At 43.1% G+C, this 22,494-nt stretch overlaps 1 non-coding gene across 1 annotated transcript; it reads right to left on the bottom strand.

Moving 5' to 3' along the window:
• Window positions 1-21,008: 21,008 nt before the first annotated feature.
• On the bottom strand, window positions 21,009-21,163 carry LOC143432193 (5.8S ribosomal RNA). Its single transcript, XR_013102918.1, has one exon. It is a non-coding gene; the product is annotated as a 5.8S ribosomal RNA (ribosomal RNA).
• Window positions 21,164-22,494: the final 1,331 nt, after the last annotated feature.

Raw genomic sequence — 22,494 nt, 5'->3', positions numbered from 1 at the left:
ATGCTTATGTATTTCTACATTTCTAAAGAATGAGAGTTCTACTGTTCAATGCAACGGGATGGCGCTTCACAGTGTCTGCATATCAAAACAGTAGTGTTCTAATGCTGCATGCAATGCGATGGTGCATCCCATTTCCTCTCATTAACCTTCTATGCATTGCTTTATGCTTGTCTGCTTCCACACTTCAGAAGAACGTGAATAGTAGTAGCTATTAACGCAGTACCGTGGTAGTATGATATTATGAGTTGCTGTATTTGGGTTGGGTGGTTAGGGTACTCCCTCCGATTACCCATCCGGGCCTTGTTCTTTGAAAATATAAATCTATAACAGCGCTATGGCGACTCCAGCGTCGAGATACAGGTTAGCTGACGCTGGATAACAAAAAGTTTGTTCGGCTAGTTATCGATTTCTCGGAATCCTGAGCGGAATATCCAAGCGATCAATGGGTTGATCAGGATTGGATAATGAGATATCTGCAACTGTAAGAAAGGTCAGATCTCCTTCATAATCGTTGACCCTTGACTTAAAGGTTACTGTGATGGAGTGTCTTGCTATTGCGTACATTGTGATTAGAACACCGATGGATACAGTGCAGCATTTTCTTGGAATGCCGAGATTCTTCGTGAGGGCCTCTGACATGAAATTTATAGTTGTCGCACGTGTCGATCAACGTTCGACAGTTGACTAATTGTTGATCGTTGTCTAAAATGTGAATTTGTGTGGTTACGAATAATTCGCTCGTGACTGAATCGACGGCAAACACGTTTTGATGTCCCCCTTCCTTCGGCGCCTCAACGTCCTGAAATCATTCGGACATTGAAGATTCTCCGTTCGTTATCGGTTCCTATTCTTTGGATGGAGTGATGATTGGCGGTTTAGAAGTAGTCTGTTTCCAGGTTCTTTGCGCTTGGTGATGTATTGTGTGGTATTGCTGGTTACATACGCGATAGGAGCCGCTGTTGCACAGGTTATATTTGTGTTTCTTGCGCAAGCAGTTTATTCATAGTGAAGAATTTTCGACAGCTGCCTTGCGGTCCTGGACTGAGAGCCCGTGAAACTCTTCACATGCCCAGATGCTGCGTCCTCCGTGGCATACTAGACACTTTTGGGTTCTTATGATTCTTCTGTTTGTCATTAGAATGTCCTTGTGGCAAGAACACCTGGTTTCGCGTCCGATGTTCTTCCGTCGACCCAACTTGCGGTTGAGCTTGCTCTTGGGTTCATCTCTGGTACACAGTTGGCCCGTTTCTCCAGAATCTCTAGAAGATCCGTGTAAGGCGGCACTTTGTTGTCCTCTACCGTGAGTTCCCATTAGAACATCGTATTAGCATTTATCTTTGTTCGAATGATGGAAAGCAAAAGTGTTCCATTGCGAGATATTTCCTCTGAAATCTTTCAGTGGTGAAGAAGTTAGTTGACGGTATCGATAACATTGCCTAGTGCTTCTGCAGTGTCCCTTGGTGGACTTGGAATATTCCAGATTGCATCGCAATGGTTAGAGGCAGCCCGTCTTATACAATCGAATTTAATATCTCGATCGCGTCGGTGTAATTTGCGTCCGTTGTGCTAAGGCATCCGATGCAGACAGCGGCCATTCCGGTTAATGTCGACCGCAGGTATTGCAATTTTTGAACTGGAGTTAGGTTCTCGTTACGATCGATGATCGATGAGAATACATCATAGAACGATGCCCAAATTTCATATGTTCCGTCGAATGTTGGAAGTTGCATTTCTGGTAATTTAATGGCATATGGGATGGTTGAGGAAGTGGCCGATGATTCGAACGTGTTTCTCCTCGTGACATTCGGAACACTTCTCTCGATTAGAGATTCGGCGCGAGTTATGATAGAGAAGTAGTCGTTTTGAATTTTGTAGCGGTGTGACGTTTCTGTTTTTTCTAATTCTTCGAGGTCAAATTAGATGACATCGAATCGCTTCCATGTTTCAGTTAACGCGTATAGGTGGGTTTTTAGTAAACGTATACTCGGTTGTTCTGATGTTTCACATGTGTTAAGAAGTCGCATGAAGACAGTGATTTGACCGAACATGGTACCGCGTTTACGCCGCAGGGAACTAAGAATAATTCTAGGACAAATGGACTGAGCTTGTTTGAGAGATTGAGTTGATATCGTGGAATATGGATAAGGAAGGAATTGACGAATAAACGTCAATTCGAGTCTACTGTTTCGATGTGAAGATGTCAGATATGTTGAGATCTGCCATGATGTCTGGATCCCTGCTGGCTTGCTGCTGCTGAGGATCTCAATTTGTCCTGGAGCGTTGGCTTGATCACTGGCTTGATTCTTCGGTCGCTGAATGTTGATTGAATGACACTGTAGTTCGGGCACTCACATCACTGATTTTAACTGTTCGTTTAAATAACTCGCAGTCCACAGGATTTTGAATCAGGCTCGGACGACCAAAATGCACGCGTTACGACGAGGCTTCTTTTCGGATGATAACTCAACGATGGACGTAAATTTTCGTCACGAACCTTTTCGTCACCATTGCAACGTGCACTCTAATACGTGTTATAGTAATAGGGAAGTAGATAGATATAATTGGAATTGATACGATTCCTTAACAAAGAATTATATTTAACGTAAAATGAATTAATGAAAATTGAGTGTTTTTCATATTCTCTGATGTGTCCGAATCAGAATTTCTACTAAGCTCTTCAGCCATGAAGTGTTGTTGTTTTAAAGTGAATTTGTGGGGAGGAGTGGTCATGGGTGTGGCAATCAGATGAGACGTTATTGGTGAAAAATCTGAAAATTTGCTTCTTTTTCAGAAACTGTCAGATGACAAGAAGGCGCGAAGGGTGGGACCAAGGATTGTAGGTCGGTTGCGACCAATGAGAGGAGCAGGCAATAAAGCAGTAAAACGGCCAGCTATATGCTATATACAATTTTAAGATTCACTACGACGACTTAATTTTGAAATTTATGATGAGACGACATCCTGCTGCTTTAAGAGCTTTTTGCTGTTATGTGTTTAACAGCGATTTTGTAGTATCTGTGCATTAGGTGTTTGGTAGCCAGATATTTCGTTGAGTAAATTATGACGAGTGTCTGAACAAAGATAAATGGCTCAATTATTATAGCATAAATCGTATGTATGTCGCAAGACACATTGCATGCAACATTACAACTCTACTGCTTTGACACGCAGTGCTTTCAAACTTCATTTGAAGTGTAGAAGAAGACAAGCATAATACTATGCATAGAAGACTACAGCTTACTCACATTGAAACGCTAAAATGAAATGCGACATCGAATTGCATGGAGCACTAGATCTTTACTTTCAAGACACGCAGATACTACTATGTGTATACAGTGAAAACTGAATCACCCATACCGTGCATCGCCAAACGCTCAATCAGTTCTGAAATCGCGAAAATATACGACCCATCAGGCCTCCTTGGTCCAGTTCTAATCGTAGCCAAGAGCCTGCTGAAGAAGATTTCCACCCTGATGGTGGATTGGGAAGAATCACTACCGACGGCTATTCGTACCGAGGGGATAATGTACTGTGCTCAACTGCCACTGCACATCTTTCAGTTATCAATAAGACAAAATACATGGAGATTCATGGATTCTGTGACGCCAGCAAGGAAGCCTATGGACCTTCTATCTGCCTACAATCCGTCGATAAGTAAGGGCCAGCAAGTAATATACCAGCAGAACTCCTCATGCGAAAGCAAAAGTAGCAACCGTAAAAAGCCAATCGATTCCACGACCCGAATTGTGCGGAGCACTACTGCTTACGTTGTTAATGATCACGACTCGCCAGGTCCTACAGCTAGAGTGCAATCGCACGGTTCCCTGGACAGATTCCACCATCACTTTACATTGGCTCAAAAGATCGTCACACACCCTATAAACATTCGTAGCAAGTCGCGTATCGGAAATGCAAACAAGAATGAACATCGACGACTGGCGACACGTATCGACGGGTTTGTCACGATCACAGGTTCGACAGCAGAAAGATCTCATACCGAGAAGGGAGTTTGAACGGTAGCTGAACTCAATCACTCCAATTCTTATCCAAAGACTTTCTCGAAGGCAACATGCCGCTGACACTCGGGGTAAACCCCAGGTACCTGCGGCTATTTTTATGACCTACGAAAAACGGGACCGGTGGGGCACGGTCCCGAAGCAAATGTCTTCAAAGAGAATATTTTCGAATATTATAATATTATCCTAGGAAACATTTTGTAAATAAATATTCTCGACTGCCAAATCGCTACTGGAAATAACACCTGCCACGCGAGGTTCCGGCTCGAGTTTAGATGTCGGGGAACTAGCGGCTATCTCTCGCCGACCGGCCTACTCGCTTCCCAAGGTAAACGTGCACATATGACCTGGCTCGTATTTGGCTGAGACATAAAAAAAAGGGGTCTCGAACGAGCCAAGTGGCCGCAATACGAATCTTCCAGGCGGTTAACCACGTACTCGACCGTCGCAAGGGCCCCAATCGACCGGCCGAATATTTTCAAGTATTTTCGATAAATATTTCTCAATGTTTGACGGACGATCAGCAGACACCCAATTTCGAATACGAGACCCCAAATTCCGCCCACGGACGGCCCGCTTTCGTTAAGACCTTCGATAACTCGTCCCGATATACCACCGGAACGAGGAATCAACCGCGTATACCCTCTGCTGTGCGCACAGCAGGAACGAGGTACACTAAACACACACACTTACACACGAACACAAACATCTGTGTAACGAGGCCCCTGCGAGTGTCCTGACTCATACAGAACCGCGGCCTCCACCGGTGACTCTTGCGAGAGAGCCTAAGCATGAGCTGGACCTCTCGCGGAAGCACGGGAGGGAGCATGGCCGGACCGCGGCTCACCGGAAATAACGAGACTTGCGTGAGTTCAAATCCTCACAGGAACAGGACCGCGATCTCCTCCGAGGAGCCCTGGCGTGAGTCCTCGTCATGTATAACGTATTAATGTACAACTTCCAGAGGAGGCTCCAGCGAGTGTCCAAAAATTGCCAGACTGCGGCCACCGACGAGGCTCTTGCGTGGGTTCTATCAAACAGGACCGCGGCCTCGAAATAAAAATATACGAGTCCCAAAAAAGACTTAAGTAGAAAAACTTAAGTAAAACGTAAACATACAGGTGAATAGCTCGAAGCTAGTCATCGCAAGGGTCCCAGCTACCTGCCGAACGCCGTAAAGGGTGCCGCAGGTAGACCAGGGATACCCTAGTTCGATGTTGGAACTCGAAAATCGTCGGCGGACGATCTACAACACACTAAAATACTACACACGTATATCCTCGGCAGTGTTCGCTGCAGAAAAGATATACCTCACACATACAAACAGGAACATAAAACAGAAGCGGCTCTAGCGTGCGTCTCCCTTGCGTATTAACCGGAAAATCGGAAAACCGGAGGCCGCGGCCCGGGCAGGGCAGCGCTGGTGCGCGATGATGGGGAGCGACGACCCTACCCCCCCCCCCCCCCGAAACATAAAAAAGCACCACGAGGCAGAGCGGCGTCCGACGCGCGCCGATGGGAATCGACGACCCCACCTTTACTCGAAGTAGGAAGCGTTAACCCCCCTTTTCTCGAAAAATCATGATGGCCACATCTGGTTCTAAATATTCCGGAGGTAAAATAGCCCTCCGTGCGGATCACCGGGTGAGAGCAGGACTGGGTGAGGTTATCGTGGCGATGAATAGGTCAAGGCGGGAGAAAAATCTTCGGCCCGTGACCTCGTCCCCTGGTGTTGGCCCCATTGTCGAGCAGCATAGCCGCCCGGTAACGCGCTCGATGACGGCCACCCTCAGGCTTCATCGCCATGCCGCGGCTGGGTGTACTCCTGCGAACACTTTGGCGCGGCCTCAAGGTTACAGCCTTCGCGCTGTCCAAGTCCGCCTAATTAGATGCGACGAGGAACTCAGGTCGGATTCGGAATCTCCGGCTGAGTCCAAAGTAGAAAACCGCGAAATCGAATAAATATAGGCGAATATTAGCGCCGCGATACCGCCCGGACCGCGACCCAATCCGATCCCATCGCAACCGCGACCGCGACCGCGACCGTACCGACGTCGACGCAGACGTCCGCGTCCGTAATTGCGTCCACGGGAATTAGAATCCTACAGCTGAATATGCAGCATTCAGCTACAGTATCAGGAGAGGTGCGTCAGCTCGTAATCCAGAAGCGTTTAGACGTCCTGCTATTACAGGAACCATACAATAGAACGCTGGGCTCGAGCCACACCGTGAGCGGTTTAGGAATCGGAACGAAGGTGGCGGCCATCGGCTCACAATACCCGTGGGCGGCGGTCGCCGTTTGCAACCCTCGATTCGAAATGGTTTTCGTCTCGCAGCTTAGCACCCCGCACTCTGTTTGCGCGGAGGTGTTGGCGCCCGGCTTCTCGGTATACGTCGTGTCATGCTACTTCCAGTTTAGCGACGATATCGAGGGGCACCTCAGGCACCTCGAAGTGGTGTTTCGTTCCCTGAGGGGGCAGAGGCTCTTAGTTTCGCTAGATGCCAACGCTCGGTCGTCACTCTGGGGGCCGCAGATCACAGACGATAGAGGAGCTCAATTCGAGGAGCTCATTCGAGCGTTTGGCATGGAAGTTGTGAACGATGTTGAACAGCCGCCTACCTACTGGTCGACCAGGGGTTCGTCTTTTATCGATGTTACCCTAGCGTCGCCATCCATGCTCCCCTTTGTTCGGGGCTGGAGGGTCAGGAGTGGCTGGGTAAACAGCGATCATAACGCCATAGATATCGGGCTAAGAGTGCCGAGAGCCGAAGCGGCGGGACGGGGCGAAGCGAGCACTCGGTTCGACACTCGTCGGGCCGATTGGGAGCTCTTCTCCGAACGCCTGGCCGATCAATCTAGATCGAGGCTCGAAACCTTAAGGCTCGAGTCTATGGCAGAAGTCGAAAGGATGGCAGAAACGCTCACAGAAGTCATCTCCGATGCCTGTGCCGCGTCAATACCACGGAAAAGAATTTTTAGAAAGTCCAACCCGTGGTGGACCCGCGAACTTATGAAATTAAAGAAGTCCGTGTACCGTCTACGTCGCGCCCACCAGGAGGAAAGAGAAGAAACCGCTCGCCATGAAAAACTACGAAAGTATCGCACTTCTTTGCGAGAATATAGTAGGAAGGTGAAGCGGACGAAACTCGAAAGCTGGCAGCGATTCGTAACGTCGAACGGGAACTCGGGGCCCTGGAGTATCGTATATAAACTCGAGGCGAACAAACTTCGAGTCGAGAGAGTACTCAGTACCCTCCGGCGTGGTAGTGAAACAACGCATGATAGCCGCGAAACCGCCAGCTTGCTCCTGAGGGTCCACATTCCAGACGACCGGGAAGTAGAAGACACGCCGGCGCAGCGTGAAATCAGGGAGAGTGCACGCATCGCACCCGACACTCCCGACGCCGCTCCCTTCACGGAAGCGGAAGTCGCGAGTGCAGTTAGGACATTCAATAATAAAAAAGCACCAGGACCCGACCACATCGAGGTCGGCGTGCTGAAGGCCACTGTTAGAGTCATCCCCGGTGAAATTACACGGCTTCTCAACGGATGCCAATACAAGAGGCACAACCAAATCAAGGGAAATTGACAAGATTGAATGCATTCCTTTACGAAGATGGAATCCTGAGAGAGGGTGGTCGATTGCACATTCACCACTACCATTCTCCCAGAAACTCCCCATAATTCTGCCGAAAACTCATGTAACTATACGTATCATTATAAACGAACATCTCACATATTTACACGCTGGAAACCAAACAGCATTATACAGCATAAGCTGAAAACATTGACCCATTGACAGCCAAAGCCAAGTCTGGAAAGCAATACGGGGTTGTGATCTTTACTGCCGCACCAACCCACCAGCAGTCAATTACTGTATGGGCAATCTACCGAAAGAACGCATCACCCAATCTCGACTCTTCATCAATGTAGGCATCAATTATTGCGGACCCTTTTTCATTAAAGAGCGGCAATACCATAATTATAGAAGAAAAAAGAATTATGTGGTTGTTTTCGTCTGCCTGGCAGTAAAAGCTGTTCATCTCGAAATTGTCCACGACCTCACTAGTGAAGCTTTCATCGCTGCTCTACAAATATTCATCGCAAGACGGGGATTACGCATAAATCTATACTCTGACAATATCTCAAACAAACTTAGTCGGAGCAAATAATGAGTTTCAAGAGATTAAGGAGTTACTACGTTCAGAAGAACACCACAAAGAAGTCACGTTATTTTTATCAAATCAATCAATCAACTGGCACTTCATCGCACCAAAGGCACCATATTTTGTAAGCCTCTGGGAGGCCGCAGTAAAACCCTCCAAGCACCATTTAACGAGCGTTGCAAAAACTGAGCTGTTCGCAATAGAGAAATTTACAACCCTTATAACCCAAATCGGAGCTATCCTTAATTCCCGCCCACTCACTCCAATTTCCTCAGATCCAAATGACCTGTTAGTCCTCATCCCGGGACATTTCCTAATTGGCGGTGCTCTCACGATTCTACGGAAACACAACTATATGAAGACACGCAATCCAATTGTTCATCTAGTTGGCAACATGTCCAAAAGGTGCGATAATGCCTTTGGACTCGTTGGCATCGCGAATATTTAAACGAGCCCACTAGCCGCATCAAATGGACGATGTGTAATCATCGGATTACGTAGGGAACGATCTTCCTCCTTAGACAGAAGAAAACACGCTGTCCATGCAATGGCCACTAGGACGAGTGATCTAAACCTATCCCGGTTTTAATAGCATCAAGCACGGAGTCACCGTTAGGACGGTTTCGAACACGTTTGACCTAAGTGTCAAAAAACTTGTTCCACTGCCGATTCAAACAAAGGGAGGAGATTTCGCGGAATCCATCAAGGATGCAACTCATCCGAAGACCAAAGCAACAGTAAGTACGTAAGCACACGATCACACATACACACACTATTACCTCTTATTACATCACATATTCATTTAGTTGCTCACTAGCCTTTCAACGGGAGGAGGATGTCTTGCGGAAGACATGCTTCTCATGCTATAATAATTAAACCGTTCATCCTTATTCAGCCACTTGTCATACTTCACTCAACGAAACATCTGATTGCCAGACACTTCATTTCACAAATCCTGCAATAACACTAGCCGACACGTTGCAGTAATAAACTCGTAATGCAACAGGATGTCGCACCATCATAAATATCAAAATTAAGTATTCGTAGTGATCTTTCAAATTGAATATACCATATATCTTGCTGGCCGCACCCTTAATCACTCCTCCACACGAATTTACAATAAAACATTCTGACTTTATCGATTAAGAGCTTAGTAGAAGTTCGCATTCAGGCACATCAAAAAACATGAAAAGCACTCAACCTCTGTCAATTTATTTTAAGTTAAATATAATAGTTGATCGTTGAGATACCGAGTCAACTCCAATTGTATCTACCTACTTCCCTATTACTGTAACACAAATTAGGGCGTACTTTGCAACGGTGACGAATACGTTCGTGACGAAGATTTAAACCCATCGTTAGCTCAACCGAAAATAAGCCTCATCATTACGTGTACTCAAACACAATGCGACAGCACAACTGGTTTCATCGCTTGAACATGAGTAAGCTGTAATATTTAATGCATAGCCATATGCATATCTACTTCTACACTTCAAAAGAATGTGAATTCTGCAGTTCCTTATAACGATGTGGGGCTTCATATGGTCTACCTGTTAAAGCAATATGGATCGAATGCTCCATGCATTGCGATGGCGCTTCTCATTTCTGTGCATCGCATAATGCTCACTTGCTTCAACAGTTCTAAAGAATGCGATATCTACAATTTTATGCAGCGTTCTTGAGTTTGACATTGACTACAATCAAAGGAGAAGAGTTCTAATGCTCCACGCATCGCCATTGCGTATCTCAGTTTAACACTACAAAGTAAATAAGCTCTAGTGTTCTATGCATTGCATTAAGCTTACCTCCTTCTACACTTCAAGAGAATGTGAATTATACGATTACATGCAACGGGTTGGCGCTTCAAACTGCCTGCCTGCCGATGCAATAGATTTCTAATACTCCATGCAATGAGATGTAACATCTTATTTCAACGATTCGAAATAAGATCTTTGCAATAGTCTATGCACAGCATTATGCCTATCTGCTTCTACGTTTCAAAGGCATGTGTATTCTACTGTTCTATGCAACAAGAATTCGCTTCATAATACCTGCGCGTCAAAGCAATGAAGTTCTAATGTTGCATGCAATTTAGAAAACGCACCACATTCCAAAGTTTCAAATTGATTAAGCTGTAATCTTGTATACATAGCATTATGCTTAGCTGCTTCTACTCTTCAAAAGAATGTGAGATCTATAGTTCCATGCGACAGGATGGAACCTCAACCTGTCCGCCTGTGGATAAATTAAGTACACTTTACAGGGATGTAAATTCTACAGTTCAATGCATCGGAATGGCGCTTCATAGTGTTTGCGTGTCAAGGCAATGGAGTTTACATTATTATATGTGAATTATCCATGCAATGCGATAGCGGATCTCAATTCAGCGTTTCAAAGTAAGGAATCTGTAATATTCTATTAGTAACATTATGATTATCTGCATCTACTCTTCAAAATAATGCGAAACATACAGTTTCATGCAAGAGAATAGCGCTTCATAATATCTGCGTGTCAAAGTCGTAGAGTTCTGATGCTCCATGCAATGCGTCTGTGCATCGGATTTCAAAATTTCGAAGTCAGTAAGCTGTAATCTTTTGTGAATATAGTTATGCTTATCTGCTTAAACACATCCAAAAAAAAGTGATTTCTACAGTTCCATAAAATGAGATGGCGTTTCATAGTGTCTGCGTGACAAAGCAATGGAGTTCTAGTGCTCCATGCAAAGCGATGGCGCATTTCATTTCAACATTTCAAAGTAAGTAAGCTGTAATCCTCTATGCATGGCCTTATGCTTGACTGTTTCTACACTTCAAAACAACGCGAATTCTATTGTGCCTGTCTGCGTGTGAAATAATTAAACTTCTACTGCTCTATGCTATGCGACGGCGCATTTTATGCTATATTTTTCTAATATTATGATATTATCTATTTACCTTGAAACGTGAACATGAGGTGCGACATTGCATTGAATGGAGCAGTAGAACTCCATTGCTTTAAGAGATAGCCACTATGAACCCCCTTCCTGTAGCACATAACTGCAGAATTCACATTCTTATGAAGTGTAAAAGCAGATAAGCGTAGCGGTATTCATAGAAGATTACAGCTCACGTACTCTGAAACGTTGGAATAAGATGCGTCATCGTATTTCATGGGGCAGTAGAACGCCATTGCTTTAGACGCAGGCAATGCGAAGCGCCATCCCGTTACATGGAACTGTATGATTGACATTCTTTTGATGTTCGGAAGCAAATAAGTATAATGCTATGCATAGAAGGTTACAGATTACTTACCTCGAAACGTTATAATTAGATGCGCCATGACATTGCATTGACAATTAAAATTCCGCTGTATTAACACGCAGACATTGTGATGGCCCTTGTTGTTGTATTCTTTTGAAGTACAGAATCAGTCAAGCATAATGATATGCATACAGGTTTACGAGATGCGACATCGCATTGCATGGAGCAGTAAAGGTCTAAAGCTTTGACACGCAGACACTGTACTGTACTTTACCTATACGCGTTGCATTTAATATCTTATCTACTAACTGTATTGCTTCGATACGTAGACATCTAGAAACGCTATTCCATCGCAAGGAAGAGTGGGATTTACATTCTTCTGAAGTGTTGACGAGATATACATAACCGTGTGTGATAGCATACTTTATCGGTTGTTGGTAACTCCAGTCGTCGATAATTTATGGATTATTAACTACAAGCAACAACAGCCAGTATCACAAAATTATAGTAGGAAGCTGGAAATAATGGGTGATGCAATGTACACTTATATTTTTTCAAAGACAGTAAATCTGTTACTAATCAGTCTTTAATCGATGTGGCAATACTAAAAAACTAAAGGAATGTCTGATTTTACCCATTATGCATGTAATCCAGGTGTAAATAATTAACTAAAGGTTAATATGTAAATTTCGTAAATTTTAAAGGCGACGAAGTTGGTACACGGTTTTTGGATCTTAAAAATAGTAAAGGGGTGCGGCAGCTAGAGGAGAACCTAGTCAACCACTAGGTACAACATTAGCAATGGATACCCAAAATTTTTTCGCAATGCTTTCTCATAAAAAAAAATATATTTTTTACATTTCAATTAATTAGAAATGCAAAATAATTTTACTAATAACATAATATTATATATCTTTCGGAGAATTAAAACTTGCATGGACAAAGCTGTAATGGAAAAGTTGAAAATTAGCGGTGATCTACGAAAAGTAATGAAATTAGAGAAATTAATGGTCAATTTAAAGTCGAAACTTTCTTTGAAAAATTAAATACCGTCTTCTTAAAAAAAACCGACATATTAACTAATTAAGGAAAAATTATTCCTACTTCTAAAAATTTTGTTATTTTTTGTAAAATTTTAATATGATAATATAAAATATTTAAAATATTAGAAAAAACTAAAGTGAAATATATTTTTATATATTTTTGTAATACATTTTGTATCGCTAAATGATAAGAATTAAATAAATTACAACAATTTGAAAACATTTATTCATGTAGATTGAACTTTACTCATACATTTATAATAAAATGAACATAGTTATTCATATCTAATATTTTCTTTGGAAACAATGTGCAAAGATATAAAGTACATTGTTATTATAGTTCTAGCTGCTTCATAAGTTCCGAAAATGATAAAATGGACCAACGCTAGCAAAAAGTCTAATGTTCCATAATTATTTTATAGTTGAAAGATTATCAAGTTTTATGCCTGGATCGATCCTTATATATATGTATAACTGCCAAAATGAAATGAGATCGCGAAGTGATATTTACACACCTGCGTGCTGCAATTTTGACGTATTTAAATTTCTGATAAAAGCATATAAATATTTATAATCTAATTATCAATTACAAATGGAATTCTACAAGTTATCCATGTAATAGCCAATAGATATACAGATCTTGATGGATTTCGTATGTACGTGCGCGTGTGTGTGTATGCGCGCGTGCGTGTGTATGGTAGCAGTTGCAGAAAAACTACATAATAGATTTCATAGTTTCGATTCTAGTAAATCGAGGAAAATGACATAAGATTTTCTGTAAAATATCAAGGGGATGTTAAGTTGCTATTGCACTGCATGCAGCGTTTTTCACTGGAAGAAATTTTTTTCCAATGTGTCGACTCCAAATTTATTTGAATTGTTCTCGTTTAGAAAATTAAAACTGAATGACACATCCCTTAACATGGCATGCCAGTAACCACGATACCCAACAGATCCAAGGTTCCTTTATCTGCGATTAAGGCCTGCTTTCTCTGTTTCCAATCTTCTTTACGTTGCGTTACATTCTTAAGACTCTTTGTAAGTTACAAAGAACAGAAACGGTACATGGATTATAAAAGTGTAATAGTTTCATTTATATAATCTTGAACATTTTAAATCCGTTTACGTTACTTTGCTTGCTGTATATGTTTATCGCCTGGCGCTGAACCAACTACTACCGCCATCATCCCATTCTAAAATTTAGAAAATCCGCCAGATCTAGTGAAACCTTGCTTAAATTGTAAATGTGTTTTTACTGTATCCTGCAGAAATGAAATTACATTGACAGAAGTACCAGCTAGTTCTCCACGCCTATTTGAATCAACATTAAATCACCTTGTTAAACAATAGTATATTAAATGCGACATGGACTTTTAAATTTGAATTTATAAACATCTAACAAATAAATATGTTTTTCTTACTATTCACTTTCTATTCTGCCACGGAATTCTTTCTATCCGTTGTCATTTGCGTGCCAACCGCTGGCTGTTGGAGATATTGTAGTGCACGAGGCAGACTTGTTTCTTATCATCGTCAAGGAGATGGATTTTCACCCCCACCCTTTTTGAATTTTGTTAATTATTGTTGGGAATTTTTGCCGTTTCTGTATCTCTGTGACCGCATTGTGGATTCAACTTATGTACGATCTTTTTGGTCTTCATCTTTTTTTACATGTAACATTATGTATGTAATGCACGTTTGTTATGTAATGCTCAGATTTATAATCCTCAGATTCTCTTATTCTTTGGTAAAACAACTTATTCGATTAATATATATTTATTAGGCATAGATATAAATAATAGGAAAGTGTTATTAAAACGGTATTAAATATGTTGTAATTATATATTTAAGGTCTGAAGGTGTAGATGCAATTAGTGTCCGATGTTTTACATGATCCAATTGACGTATCGAGCGAGACTATGAAATATGAGAATATTTTACTATCCGTCGACCCCTTCCCATGTTAAATGAATGATTAGTTCTGCAAGACAAGAAGCCTGAATTAGTGAGATCTTTGCGAACATAAGCAATTTGTAAGTAATACATTTTTTCTCTTTGAATATATAAATTCCTGTTTTATATCCATTTCGGTCCAATTCTGTTATAGCTTTTGAGCAGAAGTAATATTGATTATACCTGGTATTTGCAATAGTTCTTTATTTAACAGATTTTATGAACGTAGAAGCATCATTTGTGAGATATATCGATCTACTTTGCAGTTCTATCAGTTTCTTTTTCTGCTCAATACTTTCTAGTCTCAGGTCCATATACTTATCGTTTATCACCATCATATATGTTGCGTAAGATTATAATAAATTTCTTGTCCATAAATTTTGCGGATATTTCAATTAAATTTCCTTTGCTTGAAAAAACGGAAATTAAAAACGAGTGACACGTACCATTTTTTGGAAACGTTGTATCGTAATTTGCATCTGACTGTTGTGAAAGGCACGCACTTTACTTAACGTTTGGAATGATTCGGTTAGCGGAGTAAAAAAATATTCTACTTTCGAAATTGTCGGCTCTTGTAATTCTAAGTCAAATATATTCATCTGCCGACATCGTGAACACTGTTTTTTGGCTAAATTCCAGAAAAACAAATATATTATAAGTAATATAATAAACATCGTAATATTAAATTTAATTTTGTTCATCGTTTCCTTGTTGGACACATCCATAACAATATACAGGGTGGGGTAGTAATAATTAGCACCTCAGGTATCCTCGAAACTATAAATTTCATAGAAATTTTTGCTGATATAAAATTGCACAGTACAAAGGTACCATCCGTTGATGAAAATAGTTTTTTTGTAAGTGGAGGTATGTTGGACATTTGAAGGTCACCTTCATTTTTTAAAATGAATTGGTATGTTTATTCTTCCGTAATACGATCGAGCATTTTAAAACGAGTTCAACGACCTGTTACATGAAGCCACTGAAGGTCACAAAAAGTAAAGAAAGGCGATAATACTTACGGTTTTGATAGTAAATGAAACATACGTATTGTAAACAGTGGTGGAAGGAAGTGAATAAACATTGTTCGAAGGGCATTTTAATAGTATACAGGATAAGTTAAACATTATAATATTAATAATGAAAAATCGGTTTGATCACGTTTGGTTAGGCTGTTCGATTGTCGTCCATTTTATAAATACTGAGCTGCGATTCCTGAGGACAGCTCACACAATTGTTGAACTACGGAAGATTAACATTATGAATTTTAATCAAAAGGTAACTAAATTCCATTAGATTGTAAACAAATGTTAATGTTTCATTTTAAATAGTGAGATTAAATACTCTTTACAAAACTACAAGAATGGATAGATTCCTCTCTGTTATTATTATTTCATAAAGAATTATAATTGCAATTATATATTTCATTACGATAAAAAATATTTCTCAGGAAATTCTAAATATTAAATTAAAGAACCAAGCAAAACATTTTCAATAATTACGAATATGAAAAATACTTGAACATTCCAATGGAAAGATGTTCTAAACAGGAGTTAGAAAAATCAAACAATCACCTTCAATTCCAGAATTTATCTATATGAGGTAAAATATTTTGAAAACTTTAATTACAGTCTTTAATGCAAGCAGTTGGACCGTATGTCGATTTTAAGAAAATTGATGAAAGTCAACCGTTTTGAAGTAGTCAGAATCTTTGTCGTTTGAACAATAAGTGACTAACAAATGACTGCATAAATTTCAGACTTATGAACATATGGATTAAATCTTATGCAGACACGTTTATAACCGAGTTACTAAATAATAATCAGCAGTAAGTAATCATTTTAAAACTTAAACGATTACACCTCGCATACATTTAAAAGTATTGCAAACGTGAAAAGTAAGTGGTTTATGAAAAACTCTTCTAAAAGAACGGACGAAGGCAATAGAAATCTTTGCTGGAGTAAACAAGTTCTAAAATTCTAAGTAACGCGATGGCCCTTATCTGCCTACGATTCATAGCAAGTAAGTTCTGAAATTCTATGAAATCCGATGGGGCTCATCACTATCAACGTTTCGAAGGAAGTTCTCAAACTCTCAGTTCTGCGTTTAAGGCTATGTATGTTCTATATATCTATGTAAAGTAATGGTCCCTATCAGTTGTGACGGAAACCTATCTACAGTAAGTCAGGGAAGCTCGAAGGGGTTAATTATTCAAATACTTTAAGGTGTAAAACGTACTTTAATCTAAAGCGATCTGTCGTTACAATGTATCCACTTACGTACAACATTTCGCGGGCTCGCGAACGCAAAAATAATCACCGAAACGGGAGGGTATTTCGAAACTGCGAGACTATAGTTTCTTGGGCGCCAGCTGCTCAGAAAGCACCAAAGAAATAGACTACACGACCCCGGGAAACTTGGGGCGGAACAATGCTCGAAACCTCGAAATGCTGCTCCTCTCGACTACGCCTAGCCGAGTACATACACTCGGGTCGCGGGATACTGAAGTCACGGCTTCTTTATTTATGGCCTCGAGGTGGGTTTAACTAACAAGGGCTATAGAAAACTACGCAACACGCCGCGAATGACCGGGGATCACCACCCGCTTCACGATATAAGATATAATATACAATATGCGATACATGAAATGCGGCATGAAAATAGGACGCTTTAGTGAATAAGCTCTCACGTTCTCTTCTTCAGATTCCTTGAATTCGCTGGTGATCCTCGGATCTCCTGAATCCTCTTCGGGGCTCCTTGGTGGGACGAGCTGTACGCTTCGGTATTGTTCGGGGCCATCGATCAGTGGATTTCGGCGATCACCTCTTCTCGCCCCCTCGGGTGTCTCACCTGCAGGACCGCTAGATTTTCAACTTCTCTTTAGGCAGTTAAGGGGGGGGGGGGGGTTGAGGTTATTCTCGCATCCCAAAGCATTATAAAGCATAGAAGCAGATAAGTATAATGCCATGCATAATTGCTTACAGCTTATTTAATTTGCATCGTTGAAATGAGATGTGCAATCGCATGGTGTAATGCTTTAGGTATCTATTGCTTTGAGACGCTGACAATATGAAACCCCATTCCGCTGGAAGAAACAGCAGAATTCACAATCGGTTGCTGTGTAGGAGCAAACAAGTATAATAACATGAATAGAAGATAACATGTTACATACTTTACCATCTTCGGAATACGGAATACCACCAAGGAAATACGTTTGTTTGACACGTAGAAACTGTGAAGCGCGATCCCGCTTTATGGATCCCTTCTATTGACATTCATTAAAAGTGTAGAAGCATATAAGCATATTGCTATGCATAGAAGGTTACAGGTTACTTACCTTGAAACGTTGAAAAGAGATGCGATATCGCATTGCATGCAGGCTACGAACTCTAGTGCATTGACAAGTAGACCCATTAAAGCGCAATTCTGTTGCATGGACTGCGGACTTCACATTCTAATGAAGTATAATATATCTGATATTATCTTATCTAAGCATAGTGCATGCATATAGGATTCCATCTTACTTACATTGAAACGCTGAAATGAGATGTGCTATTGCATTGCATGGAGCATTAGAAATATACTGCTTTGACGCGCAGACACTATAAAGCGCCATCTAGTTGCATAGAACTGTAGAATTCACATTCTTTCAAATCGTAGAAGCAGGCAGACATAACTCTATGCATAGAAGAATATAACTTACTTACTTTGGAACGTTGGAGTTATACAGCATCAGAACTATATTACTTCGATACGTAGACTTTTAGAAACGCTATCTCGTATCAAGGAAGTGTGGGATCTATATTATTTTGAAGTGTAGGTGCAGATAAACATACCGCGTTGCATTGAATATTACAACCTATCATGAAACATTGAAATGAGATGCGACATCGCGTTGAATGAAGTAACAGAACTCTATTGCTTCGACAAGTAGATATCTAAAAGCGCTATCCCTCTGCAAGGGAGTGTAGTGTTCACATTCTTTTGAAGGGTAGAAGCAGATAAGCATAATGCGATGCATAGAGCTTTACAACCTACTTACTTACTTTGAACCGTTGATACGAAATGCGATATCACGTTTTATGAAGCATTAGTACTGTATTGCATCGATTTGTAAACATTTAGATACGCTATCTCGTAGGAAGGAAGTGTAGGATTTATATTCTTTTAGAGTGTAGTGTGACGTCAGGCGTAGCGCCTGCCACCCATCAGCCTCTTTGCCGCCTCCAGCATCAATCCCTGCACGCAGGCAACCTGCCGTACACGCCTGCAGATCCAGCAACCAGCAGCGTTCGCGTGCGTGCTAGTGCACGCGCTCACTCGCACTTTTACGCATCGCCTTCTCGTTTCCATCTACGAGTATCCGCGCCTCCCTCGCATCGATGACTTCGTCTAGAAGGAAGAAGTCGTAGCCCGTCACCAGAATGGGGACTGTTCCCCATTTTAAGGAACCTCGAGACCAAGGCAGTCGAGGAACCACCTGCTAACAGCTGGCCAGGCCCGGCGCCGACGCAAAGTCTGTTCCACCGGGTAGTTTGACCGAGCTTGCGGCGGGCTAGACGCACGTACATTCGAGAATGGACTGGTTGCGGCCCGATACCGTACGTGTACCGTCGCGCAGCCGGCCGGGCGACCGAGGGTCTGCCACGTGCGCAAGATTGCGACGCCACAGGCGCCCACTCGGGCCGTAGACCGACGCGCAACGGGTCACGACGTTCTACTAGGGGAGAAGTGCACGACTACATCACCGGAACGTTCGCCGACGACGGCGTGCCGCTCGCTGTGGAACCGCGATGGTACCACCGGGGCATCGCGCGCCATCGGGAGCCAGTATCGTCGTCGATGAATCTCTCCATTTGATCATTTGGGTTTCTCAGGTTTACCCCTGAACGGTTTCACGTACTCTTGAACTCTCTCTTCAAAGTTCTTTTCAACTTTCCTTCACGGTACTTGTTCGCTATCGGTCTCGTGGTCGTATTTAGTCTTAGATGGAGTTTACCACCCACTTAGGGCTGCACTCTCAAGCAACCCGACTCTAAGGAGAGATCCTCCCGAAACGCGTACCGGTCGGTACGGGCCTGGCACCCTCTGTGGATAAATGGCCCCATCCAAGATGGACTTGGACGCGGTTCGTTGTCTCAGGATAAACGGATCCTCCCGAACACTAGATTTCCCAGCGGCGGAACCGCCGGATTCAGTGTTGGGCTCATTCCTGTTCGCTCGCAGCTACTAAGGAAATCCTGGTTAGTTTCTTTTCCTCCGCTTAGTAATATGCTTAAATTCAGCGGGTAATCTCTCCTAATTTGAAGTCGTCTCTACGTGACGCACGAAATTCATTCGTGCCATCGAACTCGGTTACGGAGAGAAGGTAAAGAGATTCGTATGTATAATATATACAAGATGAGGAGAGAGCATCGGCGAACGGGGACGGCAGACGACGAAAAGAACTTTCGTCCATCTCCGACACAGCGATCCTTTGATTTACCGCTCGAGAAACCGGCGAGAACTACACGCACCTCTTCGTTGTTGTTCTCGTCGAGGCGTTTTGTGCACCTCGCCAATGTCTTTCGTGTGTCGGTATTTCTTTTATATAAGATTCGTAAAAAATATAAAAAAAATGTGAGACTCTCGCTAGACGACCAAGCTACTGGCGTTTCTTTAACATCCGTCCTCTTTATCATCGTAGCTGCGAACGATCAACACCGTTTATACTCTCCAGCGGTTCCAACATCTGCGCGTAACACGCAGACATCGAAACGGAGCGGCTCCTTTTCCCCCGATTTTATTACCCTGATCCTTCAAAACGAAGGACACGCCGAGTTGGAGCGCCCTCACGAATAACGTTACGACATTACAGCGCAACGACGGCCTATGTTCGAGTGACATTCCGCGCGAGAGATCTTTTTTTTCCCTCGCGGAACATGTTATACACACGCGGAGAAAACAGAGAGAACGGGTTATTTTCATCGAACACCCTGGGGCTGTACGAGGAGAACTTCGAACGATCGGATGCGCATCATCGTCCCTCGCGTTACGACGATGTCGCTCTCTCTCTTGTATATCTCTTCTCCCTCGACCGAGTATTCTTCCTCGGTCTTGCGGCATGAAAAAAATTCATTTTAAGCGATGTCGGGCGCGCGCATGTTCGTATCGTGCGCTAAAGGCAGGCGAAGGCGATGCGTGTGGCGGGTGCGCGAATTCGGAACGCGGAACAAAATCGGCGATCGAAACACGAAGCGGTTCTCCGTGGGCGATCGTCTGTTTAATGGACGACTTACGACGCCACGAAGAACTCACGCGAGTTCGTGATCGACACACCGTCGAGTTCCATGAACACGATTACGCACGTCGCACGCGCACACACGTTGCCAATCGCAGATTGCCTCAGCACGGCCACAGACGACTCGGACGAACGTCCAACGATCGCTTGTACGTCGCGTATCGCTTCTCTTCTTCCCTTTTTCGGTGCCGCCCGAACTCAGAAACGTTCGTAATTTAATTCGAGAATGAACGACGGTGGGCAGATTCGAGCACCGTGGGGAAAGAAGATTCGACGAAACGCAACGCAAGCAGTATTTTGGTTACGTGAACGACCCTCAGCTAGGCGTGGTTCAGGAATTGTATCCGTGGACCGCAATGTGTGTTCAAAATGTCGATGTTCATGTGTCCTGCAGTTCACACGTTGACGCGCAATTAGCTGCGTTCTTCATCGACCCACGAGCCAAGTGATCCACCGTTCAGGGTAATCGTACATGTATATTTTATTGATCTTTAAGTCTCTTGGTACTAAAGTTCGAACAAGTCGATACCCAATCGTCTCCAGTGAAAGAGACGCGGGCTTCGCCGAACCGTGGCGACTTTCACCGCTCGACGGAGGTCGAGGCAACACGATATATCGGTCCTACGGATGAAACGCATACGCCGATGGTTGGCGCGTAATGTCTCCCTCAAAGTTACGAAAAATGCACACGCGCGTCCAGGTATGAAGAAAAAAAAATCTTTCAAAAATTCGTTAGGACTCCTCCGCGTACCAGCAGCCTCGAGGCGGTCTTTTTCCTCCCGACAAAGCGAAGCGAGCATAAATTGTTCGAGCTCGCAACGGCGGGATTACAGACTCTCGACAACGAGGACAACGGGCAACGCGGAATCGTCCCCCCTGGAATAAACGTGCGCGTCAAACTAAGAAGAAAAAAATCAAACACCCAGCGGCGTATTGCTTTCGAGATCGGCAAGACGCTCTCATTCGAGTGAACATAATAATGTTATCATCGATGGGACACTCGTCGCCTTCGTGCACAGTCTCGAGGCGGTCTATAAAAGCTTTCCTCGGCAACGCGAAGCGAGTATAAAATTATTCGATCTCGCAACGGCAGGTTTTTCTCAGAGTCTCGACAATGAGGCTTAGCGCGAGCGACGATTCGTCCCCTCCGAACAAACGACGACGACGACGGTCTCTTCAAAATTCCAATACCATCTAGTCGTGTCGATTCCAACCAGGCTGAGATAAACGAAAAAAATTCATACATTCGTTAGGACACTCTACCGTTCACCCCACACAGCCTCGAGCGGTCTATATTTTTCCCGACAACGCAAAGCAAGCAAGTAAAGTTCGATCTCGCAGCGGCGGGTTTCAAGACTCTCGACAACGAGGTTATGGGTGAACGGCACGGAACGGATCCCCTCTGAGCTCAACGGAACAATTCTGCGAGTGGAAAAACGGCAAAGTGCCAGCGGCGTATTACTTTTTGAAAAAATGGCATAAAAAAGCGGACCCGACGAGTTCTCGATTACGAGAACTCGAGGGGTCCGCTAATGTACCGTAAACAACGACCGGGTAAATGGAAAAAAAATTCGTTGGGACGTTCGCTGGTTGTACAAGCCTCGAGAAGCGGTCTATATATTCACCCGACGACACGAAGCGAGCATAAATGATTCGAAAGCTCGCAACGATCGCTGGGTGTCTTAGACTCTCGACAACCGAGGCTATTGCCGACGAATCGTCTCCTCCGAAAGGAACAGTACGATCGACCATCTTCAACAGGTTACGCGCGACGACACCACGCACGCTCCTAGCAC

This window comes from Xylocopa sonorina, unplaced genomic scaffold (genome assembly GCF_050948175.1).
Source record: "Xylocopa sonorina isolate GNS202 unplaced genomic scaffold, iyXylSono1_principal scaffold0056, whole genome shotgun sequence".
Classification (NCBI taxonomy): Eukaryota; Metazoa; Arthropoda; class Insecta; order Hymenoptera; family Apidae; genus Xylocopa; species Xylocopa sonorina.
Note: the sequence above shows the minus strand (reverse complement) of the source record. Positions and strands in the feature narration are given on the sequence as shown.